This window comes from Puma concolor, chromosome B3 (genome assembly GCF_028749965.1).
Source record: "Puma concolor isolate L17-30 chromosome B3, mPumCon1.1.hap2, whole genome shotgun sequence".
In the NCBI taxonomy this organism is placed as follows: Eukaryota; Metazoa; Chordata; class Mammalia; order Carnivora; family Felidae; genus Puma; species Puma concolor.
Window position 1 is genome coordinate 73,729,682 of NC_141672.1, and position 13,868 is coordinate 73,743,549.

Consider the following 13,868-nt stretch of genomic DNA (forward strand, 5'->3'; position numbering starts at 1 on the left):
CTGCGTTTATGAGCAAATTTATTTTTCACTGGAGCCTTGTTCTTTTTCTCAACATTAAGTGTGTCACAGTGAAATGATTTAAATATGTGCTTCAGGTGACTTGTTGCATTTAGATTTATGTATTTGGAAAGTCAGATGCCTGGGCTTTTCTAGCAAGCCAGCTCATGTTTTAGAATACATGAAAGTCAGTATGGAGTGGAAGGGTAGTCTTTCATGAGGATGGCACTACAGTTGGTCATGTCGAATTTTATTTTCTTTCGCGTCACTGACCAAACCGCAAAAAAAAAAAAAAAAAAAAAAAAAAGTTTCATGTTAAATTCACTAAACAGACCGACTTTGCATGGAAAGCATGCAGTGTATAATGATGTGAGCCTTGAACTTATGGCTGGGGAATGCCAGGAATCTGGGGTTCTGGTGTCACTGAGGAAAATGACCCCGCCTCTGTGTGCCTTGGCTTCCTGTTGAGAAAGTTCTGCTCTTCATAAGAGCTCTGAAGGAGTAGGAGGAAGGTGCTTTATGTGTGGATTTTTCCATAAAATGCAGTCCTAACTGAAAGGCCGGGTTAAAGGTAGGTCAATGCTTTATAAAAACATCTTTTATGTATATGTGAACTATTTATTAGTTTATGTCTCACCTGTTTATTTACTTAGGTATGAAGTCGCCCCAGGCAATTTGAATTCTGATTTAAAATTCAGGTTTTGTTCACTTAATTCCCTTCTTTTTCTTAAGGGCAAAGAATATAAAGGCCCGGGAAATAGAAATTGGAATTGATTTTAATTGCCTGAATAAGTTTACTAGAAAAAACGTTTTATCAAAGTGAAAATGAGGTCCAGATTATTTTTGTTCTTCCTCTGTATCTAATAGCAGGCAATTTTGGAGTATTCCATAAATCTCTTAAAAGTCTAAGTGAGAGTATCCATCACGAAGTAAGCCATGACTTAACAACTCTTTGTGACAATTGCCTTGGATAAAAATCTCTGTGATGAGAACTCACAATTCCAGGAATACATTTGGAGGTGGAACCAATTACATAGATGATTCCCAAAAGGATATGAAGCTATTTTAGAATATCTCAGAAACTCTGAAAGCCTCTTCCCAGCTTTGCCAAATCTCAGCGAGCCACTGCTGGGAGCAGTTGTGTTTTGTTCCTTTCAGGAGTTTTAGAATTACTACCCAGCTGAAGTTAGGCTGCTGTGGAGATTGGGAACAATAGCCTGTTAGAATAGCCTTTCTCTTTGGAGAGTGCCACTCTTTCTAGAAAAGATAAATTACGGCATTGCATGATTTGTAGTTGATACGGTAGCAGTCCCTACTACTACGTGGTTTAGAACCATGACACGTACAAATTTCTGGTATTTTACTTTGGTTCTAAATGCAAGGGGTGTGTGTGTGTGTGTGTGTGTGTGTGTGTGTGATATCATTTTGCCTGAAGAAGCTACATATGGGTGCTTTGGAGTCTAGGAACATTTTCCACTGAAAATGTACACTGCTTAGCTGAGGGTCAGAGCCAAGTGGGAGTGAGTTCTGAAGGAACAAGGACAATGTGAACATAGTCTCTTCCTCAGTTGGTGGGAGTGGACATGTTGGGTCTCTGCTTCACTAAGGGAGGAGAGCTTTTCTCTGCGTTTAAATATGCTACACGATACTGTGGAACCTGACTTAGGTCTGGGGACTTGGGTCTGGGAAAGAAGTATGTTTTGATTATTTATTATATAGTTTAGTGTAATCTGTATGATTCTTCTCTCTCTCACTTTTACTTTGAGAGACAAGTAGGAAAATGGAAAAGCAAAGAACTCAGGTGATCTGCAAATGAGAGTAAGAGAAAAACATCTCTAGGAAATCAAATAATATCTGAAGATGTATGTTTAAGTTTTCAGAACTTCAAATACTAAAACCCAGGGATCAAGAATTCTCCACTTATAGAACGACTTTCAAATTTTATTTTTTCATTGCTGCCTGCCTTCACTTGATATGTTGTAAAATTTTATAGTTGTGTGAAGTTATTCAAAATCAAAACAAAATAAGTTAAGTAGAAATGATCTTAGCTATCATCCAGTCCATCTGTCGTTTGCTGCTGATGAAGCCAGTAACTTGCTGTGAAAGTTCTTAGTCTCAGAACTTTCCATGCCCAGCTCTGGCTTTAATGCATAATACATACTGGCTGGCTAGTGGGCTGACTGGAGTAATACTTACTAAAAACCAACCAACCAAAAAACCTTGAAGCAAACCCTGTGGCCAGAGTACATTTGAAGAAAGTCTTGGTGGAAAGGTTGAGAAGTATGATGGAAAGTGTTTGAATGGCTCTTTGGGGATTTAAAAACTTTGCCATTCTTCCATGAGTTGTTAAATCCTAATGTCTACTATTCCAGAAACTTCTTATGTGTAAATGTTCTGTATGTATAAAAACTTTTGTTGTGTAAAATATCTTTTTGTGACACATTCTCAAGCTTGTAGTATCTTTTACCATTACTTTGGGAGTACTGTTTGATTACTATTTGAGAATCAACAGAAGAATGAATGAATGAGATCATTATTGCCATTTAGAGAATGTTCTCCATATGCCAAAAATTTAAAAAAAAAAAAACATGGATTTTAAAGTTCCATCAAACAGTAGCTTAGCAAATCAGTGACATTTCAGTGGTTTATTTTAGCTTTCCACTTACTTGTATTAATGTCTTTCAATAGAATTTTAAACACTTTTTTCTTATATTAGTTACATATCACATATATTTATATAATATATAGTCATATACTATATAATTGTTATATAGTATATATTATTAAAGTGGTTTTCTATTCTGTGTATTATTATTGAGGAACAATTGACATTAACATTATATTAGTTTCAGGTGTACAACATAATTGAGTATTTTTATATATTACACAGTGATCACCACAGTAAGTCTAATTGACATTCATCACCATACATAGTTACAAAATTTTTTTTCTTGTGATGAGAATTTTTAAGATCAACCCTTTTAGCAACTTTCAAATATGTAATACAATATTATTAACTGTAGTCACCATGCTGTACATTACAACCCTGTGACCTACTTATTTTATAACTGCAAGTTCTACCCTTTGACCTCCTTCACTCATTTTGCTTCTCCCCATCCCCACGGATGTATCTATGAGCTGTATCTATGAGCTTGATGTTTTTTGTTTGGTTGGTTTTGTTTAATTTTTTAAAGTTTCTTTTTATTTATTTTGAGAGAAAGATAGCATATTGAGGAGGGGCAGAGAGAGAGAGGGAGAGAGAATCCCAAACAGGCTCTATGTTGTCAGCACAGAAACCAACGTGGGGCTCGAACTCACAAACCGTGAGGTCATGACCTGAGCCAAAATCAAGAGTTGGACACTTAGCCAACTGAGCCACCCAGCTGCCCCCTGTTTGGTTGTTTCCTTGTTCAGATTCCACATATAAGTGAGATCATATGGTGTTTGTCTTTATCTATTTGTTTCACTTAGCATAATTCCCTCAAGGTCCATTCGTGTTGTCACAAATGGAAGATTTTTTTCTTTTTGTGGCTTAATAGTATATCATTGTATATTTTCTTTATTAATTTATCTACTGATGAACACTTAGGTTGTTTCCATATTTTGGGCTATTGTAAATAATCAAAAAAAAATTTTTTAATGTTTATTTATTTTTGAGAGAGAGAGAGAGAAAGAGAGAGACAGAGTGCGAGCAGGGCAGGGGCAGAGAGAGATGGAGACAGCATGCTCCAGGCTCTGAGCTGCCGGTACAGAGCCCAATGCAGGGCTCAAACCGACGAAGTATGAGATCATGACCTGAGCCGAAGTCGGATGCTCAACCGACTGAACCACCCATTTGTAAAACCGTCCCTATTGTAAATAATTTTGACTATTTTTTTTAAATATAATTTATTATCAAGTTGGCTAACATACAGTGTATACAGTGTACTCTCGGTTTTGGGGGTAGATTCCTGTGATTCATCGCTTACATACAATACCCAGTGCTCATCTCAACAGGTGCCCTTCTCAGTGCCCATCACCCATTTTCCCTTCTCCCTTGCCCCCCCCCCCCAACCACATCAACCCTCGGTTTGTTCTCTGTATTTAACTGTGTCTTATAGTTTGTCTCCCTCCCTCTCTGTAACTATTTTTTTTCCCCTTCCCTTCCCACATGGTCTTCTGTTAAGTTTCTCAAGTTCTAAATATGAGTGAAAACATATGATATCTGTCTTTTTCTGACTGACTTATTTCACTTAGCATAATATCCTCCAGTTCTATCCACATTGCTGCAAATGGCAGGATTTCATTCTTTCTCATTGTCAAGTAGTAAGTATTCCATTGTATATATAAACCACATCTTCTTTATTCATTGATCAGTTGATGGACATTTAGGCTCTTTCCATAATTTGGCTATTGTTGATAGTGCTGCTATAAGCATTGGGATACATGTGCCCCTATGAATCAGCACTCCTGTGGATATCCTTTGGATAAATTCCTAGTAGTGCTATTGCTGGGTCACAGGGTAGTTCTATTTTTAACTTTTTGAGGAGCCTCCATACTGTTTTCCAGAGCGGCTGCAAGAGTTTGCATCCCCACCAACAGTACAAGAGGGTTCCCATTTCTCCACATCCTTGCCAGCATCTGTTGTTTCCTGAACTGTTCATTTCAGCCACTCTGACCGGTGTGAGGTGGTATCTCACTGTAGTTTTGATTTTTATTTCTCTGGTGATGAATGATGTTGGGCATCTTTTCATGTGTCTGCTGGCCATCTGGATGTCTTCTTTGGAGAAGTGTCTATCCTGCCCATTTCTTCACTGGATTATTTGTTTTTTGGGTGTTGTGTTTGGTAAGTCCTTTGTAGATTTTGGATATTAACCCTTTATCTGCTATGTCATCTGCAGATATCTTTTCCCATTCTGTTGGTTGCCTTTAAGTTTTGTTGATTGTTTCCTTTGCAGTGCAGAAGCTTTTTATCTTGATGAGGTCCCAATAGTTCATTTTTGCTTTTAATTCCCTTGCCTTTTTATGAAGGAAATTGAAGAAGACACAAAGAAATGGAAAAACATCCCATGCTCATGGATTGGAAGAATAAATGTTGTGAAAATGTCAATACTGCCCAAAGCAGTCTACACATTGAATGCAATCCCAATCCAAATTGCACCAGCATTCTTCTCAAAGCTAGAACAAACAATCCTAAAATTTGTATGGAACCACAAAAGACCCCAAATAGCCAAAGTAATGTTGAAAAAGAAAAGCAAAGCGGGAGGCATCACATCCCAGACTTTAGCTTCTACTACAAAGCTGTAATCATCAAGACAGTATGGTATTGGCACAAAAACAGACACATAGACCAATGGAATAGAATAGAGACCCCAGAATTGGACCCACAAATGTATGGCCAACTAATCTTTGACAAAGCAAGAAAGAGTATCCAATGGAAAAAAGATAGTCTCTTTAGCAAATGGTGCTGAGAGAACTGGACAGCAACATGGAGAAGAATGAAATTAGATCACTTTCTTACGCCATATACAAAAATAAACTCAGAATGACTGAAAGACCTAAATTGTGAGACAGGAAACCATCAAAACCCTAGAGGAGAAAGTTGTGACTATTTTAAACATTGGGGTGAAGATATCTTTTTGAGTTAGTGTTTTCATTTTCTTCAGGTGTGCCCAGAAGTGGAATTGCTAGATCATATGGTAGTTCGAGTTTTAATTTCTTGAGGAAACTCCATATTGTTTTCTATAACAATCAGTGATTTCCTAACAATGTAAAGTAATGTGTCTTATCACAAAGCTGAGAATTTTAATTTGAACCATTTTTTTCTTTTTAAATGAATTGTGGCTATTTCCTATAGGGAGAGTTGGGTCTAGGGTCTGATCATTTTATTCACGTGGGGCTCAGGCAAATTTGTTTCTGTAACCAGGAATTTCCCATTCCCTGTCTGGCTTCATGTCTTGGGTGCTGGTTCTGGCTCCATGGACAAGACTCTGGAGTAGAGAGGGAGCCAGGCCTGCAGATGTGGTTCTTGTTTGGTGAAAGGCTGCCAAAGGTGAGTTCAATCCTGAAGATGCCTTTCTCATTTTCCTTGGGGACTTAAGATGACATGACTATTACTTGAGTTTCTAGAAGTCCTGCTCTATGACATAAAAAGTGGCTTATCTATGAGACCTTGTTTTTGAGATGTTCTGACTATTTAAAAAAGAATGTGAATATTCTGAAGCATTGCAGGGCTAATTTGTTTTGCAGCTAATATCTTCAGGTTTAGAGGAAAGAATCCCAGTATCTTCTTCATTTCATCCCTTCCCTCCACAGATGTCAAGTGAGCACTTCTCACACAGCAGGCCCTATGTGGTGTGCTAGACAACATGAGCATAGTTCCCTGCCCTCACAGGGCTTCCAGTGGAGGAGACAGGCACACACAGAAGTTAAATCTGTCAGATGGTGATAGGATCTATGAAGGAAGTTAAAACAGGGATGGGGGACAGGAAGTGTGCGAAGGGGTGAGGGATGCATATTGGGACCTAGGGTCCTGTGCTACTTATGGTGACTATTGGGGCCCATAGGCATGAAATAGCACAGTCATTAATACATTGTGGCTTATTGTGCTGTCATGGTCACTGCCAGCATTGTCACTGTCACAGCCAGAATGTATCTACCCACACCTATTAGCCAGGGTGTGTATAGAATGAGTCAGACAGCTGAGTGTCCTTATGTGGACACATGCAGAGGAATTATTAATGACAAAACCATAAAATGACTGTATTCATTCAGCAAATGTTTACTGAATGATGTATATACAAGGCATTGCAGAGGGCAGTAAGACCCATCACCTGTACCTTTCCAGAAGAGCATATAATCTAGCATAATTGTGTGTGCTAGGTCATTTACACGTTGGTGATGTAACATTTGAGGTGAACTGTGAAAGGTCCACAGCATGTGCTGGTTTGTCACTTTGCTGAGGCATGGTTTTCCGTCAGGTCTTCCGGGAGGCGGGTGTGGTGTACCAGCCAGGAGTGTGTTAGGCGAGTGCACTGTGTCCACATTCCAGCAGAGTGTAGTTTCTACCCATTGATCAATGTGTAAAATGCCTCTGAAGTGAAATATGCTTTCTTCGTGAAGGATCGCTCTCAGAAGGAAGCCAGTTTCAGGTGCTGGTGTTCGACATGATGGTTCTTAGCCAGAAAACGGAGTCATTTAGGGTCTCAAGGACCTACTTAGCATTTTCCAACCTTTCTGAGGAATCCACATGCTGCGCTTATCATCTTGGAGATGAACCCCGTATGAGCCTACTATTTGGGTGAATCCTGATAAGGGGCCTAATTGGAAGTGTGGACATGGGAGAGGTTATCTCCTTTGTCTGGAGGTGACTATCTTGGAGGAAGCTACTTCAGGAGCTGCTTCATCTGGGCCTTAATATCAGGTTCTTTCCTTTCCTTTAGAAAGGAAGGATCAGGCATCTTTATGTAAAAATCCCGGCCATTTATTATATAGATGGGATCAAAAGTTTACTGTGTAAAAATATGTATACTACTACATAGAAAGTATGTGTGTGTGTACACATATATAAAATACTATATAAAAACATACGTATAATACTATATAGAAACATCCATGGTAAAATCTTGGATTGTGAATCACTTGTTCTGTGAGTGTTCTGCAAGACAAGCAAACATTATATACAAGTGCTTTGGATTATAATGTTTCTGGAATGCATTATGCTTACAAACCGAGGTTTTAATGTATATAATACACAGTAAAGAGAAAGCTTGGAAGAGGAAGGCAAAGCCACAAAATACAGTAGCAGAGGCTGTTGGCCACCCACCAGAATCCACGATTTCTTTTTCCCGAGTCCACAGTGAGAATACATCTTCCAGCCTCCCTTGCACTTGGGTGCAGCCATCTGACTGAATTCCAGCCAGTAGAACGACCATGATGCAGATGGCAGAGCCCATCAGCCTCAATCCCTGTTTCAGCGTGAGGAAGATGAACACCTCATCCTTCTCCATCATGGAAGCCAGATACAAAGTTCTGAGGTGTTAGCACCATTATACATTTTTGGGTCTATTTCAGTAGGAAGTAGTCTTCCCTAACTAATCCCAGCACTCTGTGTGGTAAATGAGAGAGGCAAAGACTCCAGGTTCAGTGTCTAGATCTTACTTCCCTGGCGATACTGGACCCAGTTGTTTCACGCAAATGGCAGAATCCACATTCTTGGAGGAGGGTTGTTACTGTGCTTGTAGGTTCCTGCTGTGCATTTATTACTGCACCTGCTGCTCCTTGCTGTACCCACAACAGCTCAGGGCAGAGTCCAGGGAATGCTAGGTAATCCCTGATTTTTCTTCTTCCTTTCTTCTCAAATATTTTAGTGCCTGCCTTGTGCTAGGTGCTACTGGGGATACCTAGAAATGAAAGAAGCATGAACTGTAACCTCAGAGAGCTAACAAGTCTAGCTGCCCAGACTGTTTCAAACAGGGCTGTCAGCTGGAGGTAACAAAAAACCCAAGAGGAATTGTTTAAACAATAAGTGATTTTTTCAAGAGCTGAGAGGTACATAGACTTTAAGTGTTGTTTCTCTATGATTCTTCCCTTAGTGATTGAATGAATCTCTTAGTGATTCATCCCTTACATACAACACGCAGTGAATCCAATAGGATTGATCCCTGAAATTTACTTTAAGTAGTCAACCGCAAAAGTCCAGTGAACCATCCACCTAGAATTGCCTTCCTCTCTCCTCATGCCTTTAATTCTAATATGGAACAGTTAGCAGGTGTTGCAGATTGCCCAGAGCAAGTTACTGGATGCCTTTTTCCCCTTGAATTCCGTTGAGCTGGGCCCACAGTGGAAGAATCAAAGTAGTTACTTTACTGAGTATTTCGAATGGTAGTGAGATGAGGAGATTAGTGTCTGTAACCCGAGAAAATCCTGTTCAACTGTATTTTAGTTTCAGCAGATTCAATAGCTCCCTTCATCTAGCCTAGCACTGCATTTCAAGCTGGAATTTGAAGATCAACTGCTTTCTTCCTCTTTAGCTGATCATCAGTCTCCCTTTTCGATTTGCTCTGTTACTCTCTTTTGTCCTTGTTACTGTCTTCCTTCTGAGATGGTCTGCTCCTTAGACGTAGGTACCACACTTCAGTTATCTTTGTATTCTTTTCCCTAGTCTCTTACCCAAGAGCTAGCACAGTGCTTTATATATTATGTATGTCTCAATAAATGTTTAATTTATTTCATTGTTTTTATTAATGAATTAATTGATTAGTTAGATTTCTTGCATTGGAAGAACTTGTTGAACTAGCTTCGTGCTTGGCGAATAGCTCTTCCCATGGCTAACATCACTTCCTGATGCCATTGTATTGCTATCAATTCTTGTGATGTTTCATCTTGTTGAACTTAGTGACACTGGCCTGGCCTTAGCCAGTAACAGGATTCATCCAGCATGAGGTTTAAAAAAGAGAAAGTGGTGGCATGGTAAATGTTTACTGTGTGAGTATAGTAGGCTGTGTCTTGATCTGGTCCAAAAAGTACTTGTAGGGCTCATGTCTGGTGGATGACACTGAACCACATTCCTATGATTTCTTAGCAACAGAGTCATCTCATGTGATATGTACTCTATTGCTCAGTTTAATAAGAGAATGACAGATTAATCTTGTTCTGCCTGGTAGCTAGGTTTGTATCTTAGGTCTTATTTGACTCACTGTAGGTTCTAGAAATTCTTTGTTAATAGACTCACACACATTTGTAGCTAGGCTTATTTCTCCGTATAAAATTACCACTGAAATCTTTCCCTCTGGGATTTGTCATATTCCATTGTAAAAGCACCTTTCTAAAATTTTTTTTTAATGTTTACTTTTGAGAGAGACAGAGTGTGAGTGGGGGAGGGGCAGAGAGAGAGACAGAGACAGAGTCCAAAGCTGAGCTGTCAGCACAGAGCCTGACGCAGGGCTTGAACCCAGGAACTGAGATCATAACCTGAGCCTAAGCCAGACGCTCAACCAACTGAGAATGCCAGGTGCCCCTAGAGAATCCCGAGCAGGCTCCACACTGACAGTGCAGAGCCCGATGCGGGACTCAAACTCACGAACCATGAGATGGTAACCTGAGCCATAGTCGGATGCTTAACCAACTAAGCAACCCAGGAACCCCCAAAAGCACATGTTAATAGTTGCAACAGAACAGAAAGGTGACTTAACAGGATTTAGGACACTACTGGCCAGGAAAGAAGGTGCTTTACAGGAAGAGTGCTCCACTCTTCTTTGTGTTTAGGGGCACATCTATTCCTTTGATCAGCAGGAATTATGGGATTATGTCGGTGTTTCCTTCATTTTTAGAGTTAACGCCTGGTCTTCCCCATCCCCACCACCTGAGAGGTGACTTTGAAAGAAGCTGGCTGGAGCTTTTCTCTGATCTTGCTCTTCTCACCTCTTTTGTCAGTTCATGAATCTTTTGTCAGAAGATCATCTCCACATCTCTGGTTAGTTGGCTTTCACACTTAAGAATCTATGATATGAGTATTTCCATGCTGACTTACTTGTTTTTTAAGTTTGATTGCCTTTGTGAAGACAGGGGAACTGTTGTTTCTTTAACAGGACTTAGAAAACTGGAAGAACTCAACTGTATAGAACTTCCTGTCATAAGTTAACCTTAAAAAGTTTTCAAGTATTTATGCTGGAAATGTGGAGCTTATTATCTTCTCCCAAAGTAATCTGTGATCATTAACAGTGAAGGAGTTAAATTTTCCTGCATCTCCATTCATTGGACTAAATTACATTATAGTGGCCTAAAAGTATTGGCCCAGTTTCATCTGCTTCCAGGAAATAGTTTTAGAGAATATCCTCACCAAGTATTGATAATTTGGGTTCCAAGAAAAGCAACTAGTTTGTAATCTGAATAGTTTAGTGGTCTCTGTAACCTTGACTGGTGTCGTGAGCCCACCTTTCATAGTGGCTTAAGTGATGCTGTTGCAAGTGGTAGCCTGGGAAAATAACTAGTGACTCTGTGTACATTTTAGACCCAAGACCTAGCAGAAGGTGCATCTTTGAAGAGGGAATAATGATGAGTACATTCAAGAAGACATTTGATTGTGGTAGATAATGCTACCTTCTGCCTAAAGTATAGTCACTGTGGTGGAAAAATAACATAAATCATTATTCTAAAGGCCTACTTCCCTCACTTCTTGTCAACTGGTGCAACATGTGTCACATTCAACATAAAATTATAAGGAGTGCCAAAAGGCAAGAAAAAGCACAGTCTGGAGAAACAAAGTAACAAGCAAAAACCAGAATCTGATATAACAGAGATGGTGTAATTATCAGGCAAGGAATTTAAAAGAAGTATGATATGTGAAGGGCTCTAATGGAAAAAGTTTAAAACCTGCAAGAACAGATGGGCAATGTTAACAGAGAGATTGGAACTCTACGAATCAAAAGGGAATGCTAGAAATCAAAAACATAGTAAGAGAAATGAAGGATGCCTTTGATGGACTCACGAATAGACTTGACACTGCCAAAGCAGGAATCCGTGCACTTGAAGCTCAATCAGTAGAAACTTGCCAAACTGAAATGCAAAGAGAAAAAATAATTAAACTAAACAGAGCATCCAAAGTCTGTGGGACAATATACAAAATTGTAGCATATGTGCAGTTGGAATGCCAGAAGGAGAAGAGAGAAGGGAAAAGAAATATTTGAAATAATAATGGTTGAAAACTCTGCAAAATCAATGACTGACACCAAACCACAGATCCAGGAGACTCAGTGATAAATACCTGAGGGTTGTTTTTTTTCCCTGACACCAAATATGTGATTTTTTTTTTCACACCAATTCTCTAGTTCTCTGATAGCAACTGAGTGTCCAACAATTCAGTTCAATTCTGACACCAGTTCCTGGAGTTAACTTAGACCCCACAGGTTAAGTGCTCAGTCCCACAAGACTGTCCCCACTTCAGATGGCAGCCACAAATAGGGTGCTCAGGCTACCCACATTTCTGCCCAGCCAACTACAGATTTGGAGAGTCCCATGACCCCTCTCCCCTAGGTTGTTCACAGAACTCAGGAAAGTACTTTACTTACAATTACCACTTTATTATAAAGGATACAACTCAGGCTTGACAAGATGGAAGAGATGCACAGGGCAAGGTGTGTGGATGAGTCCAGGATACCTACCACAAAACTCGCATGCCCTCTCCAGGAGCACCACCCTCCCAGCACCTCCACCTGGTCACCAACCTGGAAGTTTTCTGAATCCCATTGTTTAGGAGCTTTTATGGGGATTTCATTGCATAGGCATGATTGACTAAATCATTGGCCATTGGTGATTCACGTCAGTCTTTAACCCTTCTCATCCTTGGGGGTGAGGAAGTACAGTGCTGAAAGTTCCAATCCTCTGATCATGCCTTGGTCTTTCTGGCAACCATCCCAAATCCTAAACCTTTGTAGGGGTCCACAGGAGTTACCTCATTAGCATAAGCTCAGGTGGTGTTGAAAAAGGGTTATTATGAATAACAAGACACTGCTATAACTCAGGAAATTCCCAGAGTTTTTGGAGTTCTGGGCTAGGAACCTGGGACAGAGACCAAATAAGTATTTCCCATTTTACCACAGTACTCTGCCTACCATCCCAAACCACAGTTGGGCCTATCTTACTCATAGTGCAGAAAAACAAAGAAAAAGAAAATCATGAGAGAAGTCAGAAGAGAAGAACACCTTACCTTTCGAGGAACAAGTAAAACAATTACAGTGGCTTGCTCATCAGGATCCATGCAGGCAAGATGAGAATGGCATGAAATCTTTACTTTGTTGAGAGAAAAGAACTTTCTCATTATAACCAACAATATTTACTGAGTATCTGTGCTATCATCTGGTATATAAAAAGACTAAAACACAAATGCTGCCCTGAAGGAGCTCACAAGTGGGCTAAGAGAGAAGCAAATGGGATGTACAAGATATGGTATTTAGTGGGTAAGAATAAGACGTTATAGCAATCCAAAGGGATTAGATAGGTGAGGTGGGGTGCTCCAAGGAGGTGACATTTTAGATTCCAGAATGCCTCCTTTCTCCACGTCCTACCATTTACCCAACAGGACTCCAGATTGTAGCCGAAAGACACACACAGACACTGTCCTAGGAGCAGGACCTGGGAGAGCCCAAAGGCAAGAGGGGAGGCAAAAGCAGCACACTAGAGGAATCTGTAGCCTCTGGTACAGCTGGCACAGCTACAGCAAGTCGTGAACAGAGCCCAACTCCCCACAGAGAGAATACCATTCTGTGAATGGATCTGCGAAGAGAATGGTGACTTAGGTGCTAGGACAAACATGCTACTGTGTTAGCTTGTTTTAGGCACAAGTTACAAATGTTTCTCTGCTTATTAATCTCTGAAGACATCACCATACAAGCCTGATATAATTTCTTTAAAGTTTTGTTGAATATACTTATAAAAAAAATTTTTTTTTAGACCTCAGGATGGGTTAGGCCCTGGCAGTTTATGGTCCGTGATTTGGTAGCTATCAGGGAAGGATGTGAAGCTCTTTTTCTGTCTTGTAACAACAGACTACTTGAGCGTCTCTCTCAGCATCTGCCTTTAATGATTAGATTCTTCTCAGCAAGGACTTAAGTGATTAATGGACTGGTTAGAATGTAAGGAGACTTAAGGTCCCTGCCTTAAAATAAGTTACCACCAACACACGAGATGAATAAAGATTCACACACAAATTGTATGACTTGGGGAGTTATTAATTACGAAAGTAATCACACCGCCTTTCATGTAATACATAACTTAAATGGGTTCATGTTCACTGTGTAAGAACAAGGAGAATATATAACTGTGGTTAAAAGCATTTTTTGGTTTCTCCCAAAGGCAGTAATGTTATTGCCAGTTCTTAGAAGTGGCCAAAGATG

At 39.8% G+C, this 13,868-nt stretch overlaps 1 protein-coding gene across 3 annotated transcripts in view; it reads left to right on the forward strand.

The window, feature by feature from the left end:
• The window catches only part of STXBP6 (syntaxin binding protein 6), a 252,422-nt gene that overhangs the window by 37,805 nt on the left and 200,749 nt on the right, over positions 1–13,868 (forward strand). The window contains exon 1 of one of the 3 annotated variants that reach the window (XM_086710021.1): positions 342–568. The exons of the other annotated variants lie outside the window; for them this stretch is intronic. The gene's annotated coding sequence lies outside the window, so the exon portion shown is untranslated. Of the gene's footprint in view, positions 1–341; positions 569–13,868 lie in introns of those variants that run through there. 3 annotated transcript variants of the gene reach the window in all.